The sequence below is a fragment of the Camelina sativa genome, chromosome 1 (assembly GCF_000633955.1).
Source record: "Camelina sativa cultivar DH55 chromosome 1, Cs, whole genome shotgun sequence".
Taxonomy (NCBI): Eukaryota; Viridiplantae; Streptophyta; class Magnoliopsida; order Brassicales; family Brassicaceae; genus Camelina; species Camelina sativa.
Genome location: NC_025685.1, coordinates 19,941,011 through 19,955,637, shown reverse-complemented (window position 1 = coordinate 19,955,637; position 14,627 = coordinate 19,941,011). Strand labels below are relative to the sequence as shown.

General features: G+C 36.8%; 1 long non-coding RNA gene and 1 pseudogene across 1 annotated transcript; both read right to left on the bottom strand.

Moving 5' to 3' along the window:
- Window positions 4,255–6,816, bottom strand: LOC104710009 (annotated as a pseudogene).
- On the bottom strand, window positions 10,822–12,252 carry LOC104699835. The gene is made up of 2 exons (XR_753442.1): window positions 11,919–12,252; window positions 10,822–10,991 (listed from the first exon to the last, which is right to left on the bottom strand). It is a non-coding gene; the product is annotated as an uncharacterized LOC104699835 (long non-coding RNA).

The following is a 14,627-nucleotide window of genomic DNA, read 5'->3' as shown; positions in this document are numbered from 1 at the left end:
TGGCTTGATTCCATGATCACACTTTACCTTTACATGCACCACAAACACATATTGCAATGCATGAGTATTTAATAAACACTCAGTAAGGCAATCCTCCCATCTACTGGGCTATACACACAAGCAATAGAGTCATCTCTAATCCTCAAACAACAATCAACAAACAACAAACGACAAACCAGGACTCCGCATCGACCGACACCAACATGCATCAACCGACACCAACATAGGGATGCATCGACTGATGCAAGTCACACTTGCATCGACCGACACTCACACTGCATTGACCGACGCGTGCTCGACATAACACGAAAACCCTAAAGTTTTACGCGCCGTCCTCGCACTTGCATCGACCGACGCAAGATATGCATCGACCGATGCAATGCCAAGCATCGTGTTTTCCCCGAAGCTTCTCGCCGGATCTTTGTTCCTGCAACCACAAGACTCGATCCCAAGCCACAAGAAAGCTTCCTAACGTCCCAAATAACGATCTAACAAGTCTAACAACACACAACAAGCAGATTAAAGATTTATCTAGCTTAGATAAGCCATGGTCTTGCACTTACCCTTGCCAAGACGAATCTAATGGGTAGACTCTCCATAGATTATTTATAGGATTTTGTCTTGGATTAGGGTTTGTAAGGTTAGAAATGTCTTTTCTTCTTGAGTGCAGGACAANCTGGGCTATACACACAAGCAATAGAGTCATCTCTAATCCTCAAACAACAATCAACAAACAACAAACGACAAACCAGGACTCCGCATCGACCGACACCAACATGCATCAACCGACACCAACATAGGGATGCATCGACTGATGCAAGTCACACTTGCATCGACCGACACTCACACTGCATTGACCGACGCGTGCTCGACATAACACGAAAACCCTAAAGTTTTACGCGCCGTCCTCGCACTTGCATCGACCGACGCAAGATATGCATCGACCGATGCAATGCCAAGCATCGTGTTTTCCCCGAAGCTTCTCGCCGGATCTTTGTTCCTGCAACCACAAGACTCGATCCCAAGCCACAAGAAAGCTTCCTAACGTCCCAAATAACGATCTAACAAGTCTAACAACACACAACAAGCAGATTAAAGATTTATCTAGCTTAGATAAGCCATGGTCTTGCACTTACCCTTGCCAAGACGAATCTAATGGGTAGACTCTCCATAGATTATTTATAGGATTTTGTCTTGGATTAGGGTTTGTAAGGTTAGAAATGTCTTTTCTTCTTGAGTGCAGGACAAGGGGCGGCGAAATAGGCTTCTGGACCGTGGAGGAGGCGTGGACTGGGCCGCCGTGATGGTCGCTGGTCAGGCCTTGGACAAAAGCCCATCCGTAGGTCGGTTCTTCTCATGTCGGTTTATAACTTGTCTTGATAAATCGGGCATAACTTTCGGATGAATGCATTGATTGACTTGGTTCTACTTCGAGGAGAAATATAACTCTTCCAGCTTTACATAGACACCAAGCATGACATATTTTGAGTTCTGGAAGCTCTTCAAAAGTTACCCGTACGGTAAAGCTCTGAAACTTTCCTAAAACGTATTTTCCTTCCCTTTTGGTCCAAATTGCTATAAAACCTATAAAACCTTGTTGAAACCTGAAATACTTGATAATATACCTTTTATACTTGAAATCTCATCAAAATCTTCCTAAATGCATATGATAACTATAGATAATATGAGTAAAATAATGATGTTATCAACTCCCCCAGACTTAGTCTTTGCTTGTCCTCAAGCAAATAATCAGAATAAATCATGGAAAAGAGGTTTTGAAAAATACTGGGAATTCACTTATCTTTGGGGATATTGTCTTTGCACTCTTTATCGCCTTGACATTAGGAACTTGCATTTGTAATCCACCATGAGAGTCATCAACTCTCCTTGATCCCACAATTCTTTAGAGTTTCCACAATCTCCATTGTCATCTCTTTACATAGATTAAGCAATAATAAAAAATGAAATCTTACCAAGGGAAAATCGATCAATGGCTTGCAGACTCTCTTCAAGCCAAGACTTTCTTCATATGATTCCTTTCCTCTCCCTTTTCTCACTTCTCATTTTTTTTTTAAATCAAAGGTGTAGGCGAATACCTAGGTCATCGGTAATTTACCTACCCCTCGCTTCCAAGCTTTGTGTGATCATTTGACTCAAGAGTAGAATAATGAGGTCACAGGTAATTTACCTGCCTCTCTAAACTTATCAAAATCATCTCATCTTTTATTCTCTTTTTTTTTTTATAGTATTGAAGGGAAGAGAGAGGGGAACATACTCTTGAAGAAGTGCAATGTCTTGTTTGGCTTGAATGCAGAGATCTAGTCGAATGTATACCAATTCCCAGGGCTTGATAATTAAGTCCGGTTTACGTCCTATAAAAGTTAGAGACAACGTTAGAGCATCTGAATATCCATCAAATAGGGACTTGGGGGATTGTTGAGTCGGCTCACAGTCTTTCCAAACTTTGGTTCTGTTGTCAAGCATAATCAAGAGTCATAAGAGTGTTAATCCAAATCAAATAAACCTTTAGAATAAGATCATAATCCCCTACTAGTCCAATGTATTAAAATGTCAAAATTATTGATGTAAAAAGTGGGAAAAGATCTCAAGTCAACAAAATAGAAAGTAGCATTAGTATAGGATGAACATCCTTCCCCCCAGACTTAAATCACATCGTCTTCGGTGGAAAAAAAGAAAAAGATGAGGATTAAAAATCATAAGGAAAAGTGTAGGATTTAAGAACAATGTCACCTTGATGGAATGATGTTTGTGTCAACTCTTTGACATTTTATGGTTTCCCGAAAATTTGTCTTAGAGTTCGGCTGTGGTATGAAAATGTGGTGACTAACCATTTTGTACTTCCTTTGGTGGTTTGACATCGAGTGTGAACTAGGCTAAGTTCATTCGAATTCTGTTTTATATATCTCTAAATGCATCCTCCTTGAAACAAAAACCTAAAACCATCAATAATAATGAGAAAATAAAAATAACAAAAATATACTTACTAGCTTGGGTTCCCTCCCAAGAAGCGCTCTTGTTTAACGTCGTTGGCTCTACGGTGGTTGCCCTTATTAGACTTGGGGAGCATCGATTAGACTGATTGATGCACTCTCTTCCTTGCTAATTTATGCTAGATACGGCTTTAGACGTTGTCCATTTATGGTAAACGGTTCACCTCTGTTGTTGAGTAGAATGACGGCTCCGTATGGTTTAACTTCCTTTATTTTAAATGGTCCGGACCACCGAGAACGTAGCTTTCCTGGAAAAAGCTTAAGTCAAGAATTGAAAAGTAAAACCTGATCATTTGGGGCGAATGATTTGGGTATGATCTTCTTGTCGTGGTATGCTTTAGTCCTCTCTTTGTAAATCCTTGCGTTCTCATAGGCGTTGTGGCAGATTTCATCCAACTCGTTTAATTGAATCAAACGTTTCTCGGCTGCGCTTCTTATGTCATAGTTCAACTCCTTTACTGCCCATGCTGCCTTGTACTCCAGTTCAACGGGTAGGTGGCAAGATTTTCCATAAACAATATGAAAAGGTGTAGTACCTAACGGGGTCTTGAACGCGGTTCTGTATGCCCATAGAGCGTCATCCTGTTTGGTGGACCAATCCTTCCTTGATTTTGATGTAGTCTTTTGTAAGATAGACTTGATCTCTCTGTTTGAAATTTCGACTTGGCCGCTTGTCTGTGGATGATAAGGAGATGCGACTTTGTGGAGAACTCCATTCTTCTTGAAACGGTTAGCAAGGTTTCGATTTATGAAATGCTTACCTCCGTCACTTATCACCACTCTTGGTACTCCGAATCTTGGAAATATAATGGTCTTGAACATCTTGACCACCACTCTTGAGTCATTCGTAGCACTTGCTATAGCTTCCACCCATTTAGAAACGTAATCAACAGCGACAAGAATGTATTCGTAGCCGTTAGAGGTAGGGAAAGGGCCCATGAAATCAATCCCCCATACGTCGAAAACTTCCACTGGCAAGCGTCACATCTTTTAATGAAACTTTGGGGGTCTTGAAACATGGTTGGCCACCAAAAACCTGCTTGCAAAATCTTAGAAACAGTTTTAAAGGTGGCGAAATGACCTGCATAATAGGAGCCATGGCATCCGAATATAACTCCTTCGACTTCTTCTTCAGAAATGCATCTTCGGAATAAACCATCGGAGCACTTCTGTAAAGATAGGGTTCATCCCAGTAGTATCTCTTTACTTCTCGCAAAAACTTCTTTTTTATATAACCATATAATTATTGTGGCTCAACGTCGGCTGCTAAATAATTATCATAGTGTCTAAACCAAGGTGTATCATAAGCTTGTGAACGTAGTGCTTGTGGTGGTACTAATTTGTTAGTCATAGATACAGCTTCAATGACGTAGACATTTTCTTCGGGTAGACTATCGTCTAGAGGCATTGGTTCCTCCACTCCCATTCGTGAAAGATGGTCGGCGACCCCATTCTCTACTCCTTTTCTATCTCTAACTTCAATATCAAGCTCTTGTAGCAAGAGAATCCACCTTATGAGACGTGGTTTGGCATCTTTCTTAGACATTAGATATCTAATAGCTGCATGGTTGGTGTGAACAATTACCTTTGATCCTACAAGGTATGATCGAAACTTCTCAAAAGCAAACACAATAGCTAGAAGCTCCTTCTCCGTAGTCGCGTAGTTGCATTGTGCTTCATCCAGGGTTCGGCTAGCATAATAGTTACCATTCAGTTTCTTATCTTTTCTTTGTCCTAGTACAGCTCCTACTGCATAATCACTGGCATCACACATAATTTCAAAGGGTAGCTCCCAATCTGGTGGTTGCACAACCGGAGCTGAGACAAGTGCATCTTTAATCTTGTGGAATGCAGCAAGGCAATCTTTGTCAAACTCAAATTCCACATCTTTGCAAAGTAGGCGTGTGAGTGGTCTTGCGGTCTTGGAGAAATCTTGAATAAAACGTCTATAAAACCTGGCATGTCCAAGGAAACTTCTTCTTCCTTTAACATTCTTCGGCGGTTGTAGATTCATCATGACTTCAATCTTTGCTTTATCAACTTCAATTCCCTTCTCAGAAACTCTATGATCGAGAACTATGCCGTCTCTCACCATAAAGTGGTATTTCTCCCAATTAAGAACTAGATGTTTTTCCACACATCTTTGTAGAACTTTTCCGAGATTGGCTAAACATGCTTTGAATGATGAACCGTAGACTGAAAAATCGTCCATGAAGACTTCCATGAAATCCTCAATATATTTTGTGAAGATTGACATCATACAGCGTTGGAAAGTAGCCAGAGCATTGCATAGACCAAAGGGCATTCTTCGATAGGCGAACGTTCCGTAGGGACAGGTGAATGTCGTCTTCTCTTGATCATCCGGATGGATTGGAATCTAGAAGAAACCTGAATAACCATCTAGAAGACAATATTATTGGTGATTTGCTAACCTTTCTAGCATTTGATCGATGAATGGTAAGGGGAAATGATCCTTTCTGGTTGCAGCGTTAAGCTTCCGGTAGTCGATACACATGCGGTGGTCGGTGATCGTCCTTGTTGCGATCAGTTCGTGGGTCTCGGTTTTAATAATGATCACTCCTCCTTTCTTGGGAACCATGTGAACTGGACTGACCCATGCACTATCTGAAATAGAGTATATAACTCCTGCATCCAAAAGCTTCATGATTTCTTTTTTGACAACTTCCTTAAGGTTTGGGTTCAACCTCCTTTGATGCTCAATAGAATTTTTGGATTCTTCTTCCAAATAGATCCTATGCATACAAAGGTCGGAAGATATTCCAGGAATGTCTTCAAGTGAATAACCTAGTGCTTTCTTATGCTTTCTCAGCTCGGCGAGAAGCATGGCTGTCTCAACATCATTTAAACCAGAGTTAATAATAACAGGGTAAGTAGAATTAGGTTCAAGGAAAGCGTACTTAAGACCAGTGGGGAGCTGCTTGAGCGCGGTTTTGGAGGCTCTTAGTTCACTCCACGGATCTGCTACAGCGGCTGGTATGTTCTTAGGTGGTGTAGGAGTGTCATTCTCTTCATCGAGATCAAGATATGCAACGGTGTTCTCACACGTTTCAGCGGAGTCAAGAATCTTTGTACAGCTTTCTACTTCTTCTTTATGAAAGCTATACTCCTCTTGAACTCTGGTCAATGCTATATCCAAGGAGTCATCAAAGAATATATCTTCGCATGCTCCGCTAGTATCTTCTTCCAAATCGTTGATGGTGAAGATCGGGTTATCTAAGTTCTCCGAAATCGATAGCTTAAATGATTCATTCATGTCAAACTTCATAACATAACCTCCAAGGTTTAAGTCGATCTTTCCATTGGGAACATCAATGATAGCTCCGGCAGTGGAAAGGAAAGGGCGGCCAAGTATCAAAGGATCTTTAGGCTCCTTCTCAAGCTCCAATATCACAAAATCTGTAGGGATTTGGCAATCTCCAATAACAATCGGTACGTCGACTAGAATCCCAACAGGGCGTCGAATCGATCTATCCGCTAGGACCAATGAGATCTTCGTAGGCTTGAAAAAATGGTATCCTAGGCGTTTGGCAACTGACCGTGGCATCATATTGATACTTGATCCCAAATCGCAGAGACAGCGTTTGAAAATTTCATCTTTAATCTTGCATGATAAAACAAAACTGCCTGGATCTCCTCGCTTTTGAGGAATGCTATTTTGTAGAATTGCGCTGCAATCTTGTGTAATCACCATGACACCATCCTCTAGACTGTTGCAAATAAGCACTCCAAGAAGCATGCCGAGAAAAGACTTTGCCTTGACTACTAAGAGGCATAAAGGCATCATGATCTGTATAAAGTACGAATTCTTTATGGATAAGTAACGCCGCCAAATGCTTTATCGCTTTTATGATAGCATAGAACTCCACATCATATTTGCTATAGCGAGATCGAGCTTTAGACAAATTTTCACTAAATAAAGCAATTGGCTTACTATGTTGGCTTAAGACAGCACCAATACCAGTGTTTGATGCATCACAATAAAATTTGAAGACAACAGATAATTGAGGAAGAGCCAAAATAGGTGCAGAACTTAGCTTTGTTTTGATGATTTCAAAAGCCTCTGTAGCAGCTGGAGTCCATGCAAGCGAGCCAATACGCATGCAAACAGTAATAGGAGCCATCAAAGTACTAAATTGTGGCACAAAACGACGATAGAACGAGACAAGATCATGGAAACTGCGGGTCTCAGAAAGAGTACACGGTAACGGCCAAGTTTGAATTGACAAAACCTTGCTTGGATCTACGACAAGGCCTTGATCAGAAATGATATAACCCAAAAACCTACCGATGTGAAACCAAACTCACACTTTTTTAAAGTTGGAAATAGCTTGACACGATGTAACACAAAGAGAACCTCTTGTAAATGTTGTAGATGATCAGCCAATGTCAAACTGAAAATTAAAAAGTGATCAAAGTAAACAACCACAAATTTACTAATAAAAGGACGGAGAGCTTGGTTCATTACGCGCATGAATGTACTCGGCGTGTTAGACAAATATAATGGCATAACCAGCCATTCAAAAAGTCCTTCAAGAGTTACAAAGGCTGTCTTCCACTCATCTCCTGGTCAAGAAGATCATCAAGCTGAGGGATGGGAAAACGATAGCAAACAGTGATTTTGTTTATTGCTCTCCTATCAACACACATCCGCCAAAATCCATCCTTCTTAAGGATAAGCAAAGCTGGTATCACACATAGACTCAAGCTTCCTCACAGAAAACGTTTAGCAACCAAAGCATCTACTTCTCTTCATGCTCACTAGGACTCATCCGATACTGAGATCGATTAGGAATGGTAGATCAATGCAATGTTGTATGCCAAATAATCGGTAACCAAATAACCAACCGAACCAAACCGGATCAAGATTTTGTAATATCTCTGAATCAGATAAATTCAATTACAAAAATATTTCAATATTTTGTAATATTAATTGAAAAATATTGATTCGATTTTACAAAAATATTAATTGAATTGATCTAGATAGTTGTAATATCTCCTAATCTGATCAAAAATACATTACAAAAACATAAAAAGGGGAAATTTTTTTTTTAATATCTAACTTTGTTTTCAAGTTTACTTTTCCTTTATAAATTCATATTAGAGGAATGAAATAAACAACCAACTTTTTATTAAAAAACATTTTCTTTTGTGAGAGTGATTCTTTTATGTTCTTTGTGAATAAAATTGATTGTTGGGTGTGATTCCAACAGTTAAAACCGATTGCTTGGTGTGATTCCAACAATCCAAAACTGATCTCCTTGGTGCAATGCTGAGAGATCTGATCTTTTTGGTGTGGGGCTGAAATATCAAACCGGTATATCAAGAGCTTTTCCGCAACTCTTGTGCGACCATTCATTCCACCATCCCTATTCTTGAGGTTTCATCGTATTTAGAATCAAGGTCTTACTATCTACCAATTCGAAGGTATCGATTCCTTGGGAGAATCATATCAACGTTGTGGAATTTGGTTTGGATATTCGATGTTAAGAATGTCTACTGAGAGGTATATGGAAGCTCGATTTGGATCTATTTGCAAAGCATATGGATTATAGTTTGGATGATCATGGCTTTACTTTAAAAAGAAAAGGAGTTTCCGCAGTTCAAACCTTTTCCATAGATTAAGTTCTTGATTTTGCTTGAGGGCAAGCAAAATTTAAGTCTTAGGGAATTTACATATCATGGTTTTTTGGTGTTTTTAGCCATGATATAAATCTTATTTATTGAGTCTTTTGGTGTTTTTAGAGTCTTTTCAGGTTTAGGTACGTATTGGACTTATTTGTAGATTTTGGAGCACTTTGGAGCATCTGGAGGAAAAGCGCTGAGGAAACAAATTCAGAGAGCAAAATTGGTGTGGTGGATGGATCGATGCATTCTCTATGTCAAGCGACACGTCATTTTGACGGCAATTGAATTGCGCATCTTTTTAAAGTTTTGAAGATTTCTAAATTCAGCCCAGAAATACTCTTTATTTGCAGTTAAGGTCCAAGTCGTATTTTACAATATAAGATTTGTAGGTCAATATTTAGATCAAGGCTTTATTTTTTACAAAACCTTTGAGAGATTTTTAGAGAGTTTTTGGGAGAGAAGAATCAAGACTCCATCAGAGAGATTCAGAACTCCTTTACTTTTTATTTTAATTTATTAATGTAATTTATTCAGTTTATGATTTGTGTTTCACTGATTATGTATGAGTAAGGTTTAGGGTTTCTCATTAGAGTTTTTATGGTTTATTAGATCTACTGATTTTTTGGGATTCATATTTTTCTGTGTTCTTCATCTTTGGTTGTTTTTCATATTAATTTTTGATTTATCACCTAGAATTAATAACCTAGAAAAATAAATTGATATGAGAATATAATTGACTTCCTGACAAAAACCTTTGATGAACAAAATTACTTTTTACAAAGAGATTTAATTTTGTAATTTTGTGAGCAAACCAAAATTTGTATTTTCAAAGCTGGTTAATAGCTTAGATTTTGCAAACAGATTTGGATTTTCAATTTTAAACTTAGATAATATTTGTATTGAAAATTGATTTATTTTACAATAGAGCTTAGAGTTCAAAAACAGTTTTTTTTTTATTGATTGATTTGATATTCCATAATTTCATGAGATCATTCTTTAGGCCTAATTTTTATTTAGTCTGAATTTTATAAAACTTTAATTCTGTTTTTGCATTGCTATTTAAATTACAATTTTTGTTTAGCATAATTAAAATATTATTAAATCTAGAAAAATACTCTTAAATAGCACACATTTAAGTTTTTCTTCCAAGGTTAGCACATAATAATATGAAATATTCCATTATTGAGTTAATTAGAAAATAATAAAACAATTTATATCGTTTTTGGAAAATGCTCTGGTTCTCACTAGCTCCTCTTCGTCTTTGAAGGTACAACGACAACAATGGCAGCAAATACAGGTGGTTTTCGATCTCCCTGATGAGTTCTACCGCATGATCCATTTGAACAACTTGATGTAGCTCGCCAATCACATCCATCGCTCTCTCGACGCGTGTCTCTGATCCTGAATCGGAGTCGTCGGATCTCCGTGAACTTCTCTCCAATCACATCTTCGTGTCTCTGCATGTTCCATTTGAACAACTTGATGAACGTTGAGTCTCTCGACACTTTTCTCTTCGATGCATTTTAGAAGCTTTGTCTCGCCTATGGTGAAAAGGTCCATCACAAAGAATCGATGGCCATAATCAATTCATCTCACAAAAGGAAGCATCTCAATATTAGGAAACTATCTCGTACATGGAGCCATGCCTTCGATTTCACAATGCATTTCCAACTATTTGTGAGGAGGATTTCCACACTGGTTTTGGCATTCATGTTTTCTAATCACATGCTTCCATGTCTCTTTTTGTATTAATAGTTCCAATTTTTTTAACCTAGCTATTATTGATTTTTTTTGTAGGAAATTCATTGATCAATGGAAAGTAACATCTTTGTTTCTTAGTTTTTATGAAAATCATCATAAATTTTAAAGGATTCTTCCTAAACATCATTCAATCTTTCCTTGAATTTTTTGTTTTTCATATGTTTTACATAGTTATATATACTTTACATGAATGAAAAGTTTTTCTTATTGGTTACACTCTCTTAGGAACAGTTTTACATGAATGAAAAGCTTTTTTTTCTTTTTATGAAAGTCATCCTAATTTTTAAAAGATCTTTCCTAAATATCATTCAATCCTTCCTACATGAGTCCCAAAACACTTTTTATGAATGTCATCCTGAGATCTCAAGGTATCTTCCTGAATTTAATAGAACTTTCCTGAATCTAAAGAAACTACCATTTGCTTCATTTAACATCAAGTTAAAATTATTTTACAAAATACACCATCCAATATATACGTAACATAAAAATCCTAATTTGAAAACAAAGAATCAACCCCTACGCATCTCAATCTCCTTAAGTATGAGCTCCTTGTAGATATAAAACACTGTTACCCTACAAAAATGAATGACACAAGCTGTTAAAAACAGTCCAGGGAGGCTGTCACAATTTAAATAGAATTCTTCTTTAATTTCATATAGCTAAGAATTATTCAAAAGAAACCGCATATCTTCATATAATTTCTATAAGCACTAGTAGAAGGGTGCATTATGAACGTATCAAATTTCATACACCAACAATAGCAAAACAAAATCAAGCAGACCTTTAAAATCATCAAATTTTAGAGAACACCTATAACCAAGCATGGCTCCTATATGTCATTCAACAATTAACATTAGTTTGCATCTATTCTTAACATTCATCATCATATATTCTTAACTTTCTCTAAATTATCATGGATAGAAATTGACAATTTAGGGAGGCAATTCAAAAATTTATGAAGCTCTTCCTGAATTTTCAAATCAAGCATGTAACTTCACCAATTAAGTCAAATAAGAAAGACACAACCCTTCCTCCCAAAGTTTCTCTAAATTAGCAAGGAATCAACCTATGAACAGGCTCAGTTATGACTCTAGCCAAGGTTAATGCAACACAAAAACACTTCACCAAATTAGCAAACCAATCTACTGAAAATCTGAAACTTTTCAAAATGAGAAGAGAAGTTTGGTGACTTGGTTAAGTGTTTTTGTGTTGCAATATCATATGAACAATATCTAATGAGCATCCAAAATCAAATGAACATTAGAGATGAACAAAGCCATGAAACCTAAGAATCAAATGAACATCCAAAATCGGGAATCTAAAATCGAAAATACAGAACTGAATCCAAAATCCAGAACTGAGAAATCGAACATCCAAAACCGAGAATTCAAAATTGCCAACAATTATAAGCTTCAGATCAAGAAGCTTGATTTCAAATCTGAGATTTCAAACTTCTGCAACGGATCCATGTGGTCAAGCTTATGAACTAATTTCATGTACAAGTTTCCGTCGAGGATGTGCTCCATTATCGCCGCCGCTTCGATTTGTCCAAGGTGATGCTTCAAACAATGAGTCAGATGATCGGTGAACTCAGGCTTCCCACTCATCACCTCCACGAAGATCGCAGATAAAACCTCAGCTAACACCACTTGAACATCACCTCCAATGATTTTGTAGTAGAGTGTTAACTCGTACGAGCATGGCGGCTCTTCTGGCTTTCTTAAAGGAGCTGAGATTTGGGTAAATGATCGGTGGAAGCAGAGGAGAAACTAATAATTTTGATTTTTCTCGAAATAAAGAATATATAAATTTGTGCTAATTTTGGAACATTGGAGAGTACATGCTAGTTTTGGAAGAAAAACTAAAAATTGTGCTATTTTTGATAATTGCTTTTAAATCTATAGTATGAGTTTTAAATCCTTATTGATTTTATCTCTAAATATTACATTAATTTTTTAATTTGAAAGAGTCACTCTATAATTAATATAATTTCTTTTTCGAAGAAAAAAAATTGAGCATATAGGAGACATCATGGCATTTACTATTCCCTCGGTGATGTGAATAGCTCTTGCCTAGATTCAAGTAGCTATTTCCCTCTCTGCGTGGCTTGGGTGGATCCACCTCACAGCAACGTAACTTTTTTACTACTTCATCATTTATAATTTGTTTTATATATGAAAAAGCTTTATTTTATATTTAACCTTTTATAAATTAATAAAGTCTGAAGCAAAGCAGTGTGAAACAGGGGAACAAAGAAGCAACTAGAGGAAAAGGCTACAGAAATACACTCACACTCAACGATCAATCAAACCAAAGGCCTAGGCAGTAGCAATTGTCTACGGCAACATCACTGAGGATGTTGACGCCAGCTGTAGAGAGTCAAGTCCAAGATCGAACTGCACAACAACTTTGATGATGACACTTGTCGTTAGATGCTAGAGTGAAAGAAATAATTAGTCGGAAGTCTTGTATATTTACATTTTAGCTCGAAACTTATGAACTAGATAAATTTCTATTAATCCAATGCCTATCTTTTTAAGAGTCAAGACACAAGTGTTTCAAACTGATTCTTAAACAAAAATGTGCATGTTCCTCATCCTCCTCTAGAGCCATCAGCTTCTTCGTTTCACCCTGAAACCACAAACATATAGCACATCTCAAAGACCATACACACTTCCTCACTTTCATTCTTCTACTGTTGCTTATTTTGGCCATCGTTTGGTGATATAGATTTACTCAAAATTATATTCGTTAGAATATTATTGCGTTTAATAAAAAAAGTGCGGCTGTATATTATTTTATTTTTGGTAATTTTATATCATTGGATTTTATCATGTGTAAAGATACAAAACCGTTAATATATTGTTTTTTTCTCCGTTTTTTTCGTATGTTTTTCGTATTTATTCTTTTGTGAGAAATATTATTTAGATGACTTAGTTTAATATTTAATCGCTAAAGATATCTATAACAGAATCTTTGAGAAGATTTGTAATCTTTTTGTTGTAATCTAGCAACAATATTAACAAAACAAAAACTAAAGAACTGACGACAAAGAAAAAAAAAATTGATCAGATTCGTGGTCGTGGAGTGTTTTTTTTCTTTCTAATGGAGTCGACTCCATCTATATCTAATAATGCAAAAACGATTATTAAGAAGGAAAACTCAGAGAGCTCTAATATGGACCATGTGGAAAGGAAACATGTTTGGAACATGTCCTCTAATGGTGATTATTCCGTGATCAAACCTGCCTTGGAAGCTTTATCATGGCCAACACTTTCTGAGACGAACAAGTCTTCATCTGATTCATTAATAAGTATGAGTGATACATCAGGACCATCATTAACTTCTGAATATCTTCGTCAGGTTTGGATATTATTGGTTTTGCCTCAATTTATTTTGTGATGATTTTGTTTGATTACTAAAACTTTTTGCTCATATATATATATATCTGATTTTTTATTGTAATTCATGAATTTTTTATTTCTTGATGTCATTGATGAAACTTTTCTGGTTACAAATATTCAAATTTTCCTGAATTTTAAATGTTGAAATTACATTAATATTAGTACCCATATATTTTCTTTGAATCACTTAATTTGTAAAAATCTTAAACATTAATTAAAAGAAAATTATTATATATGTTTTTGTATTACTAATGTAGCTATGTGTTTATTTCAGAATATTTTAGTTACTAAGTTGTTAAACAGCACTGATGAATTGTTAAGAAGACAAATAAACACTTCTGCTTCTGCAAATAGTGTTGTTGTACAACCCTCACTACAAAGTTATCTGGCCTTCCCAAATGTCCCTTGCCGCCGTACCCTTTTCCTAGAGGACATAACCAAAGGAATGAGATTGCCTCACAATCTCATGGTGGTACTCAAAACCAACATCAATGGAACTCATACAAGAACCAAAATGGTAATCAACATCATCACCAAAGACATGGAGGCATGTTCAGTCACAGACATGGGAATCAAAACTCTAATGGGAGAGACGGGATTACACAAGCACCACGAGGTATACCGGAATTTGTAATATATGCACCACCAACACCTATGTCGCCAGCACATCAGCCTTTTTATCAGTTTGGCGGTCCCATGTTTATCTATTGTGAGTTAATTCATATTAAGAGTGAATTATGGTTTGTTGTTTCAAAAAAAAAAACTCTAACACATGTTTCATTTCAGATTTGACCCCCCCCCCCCC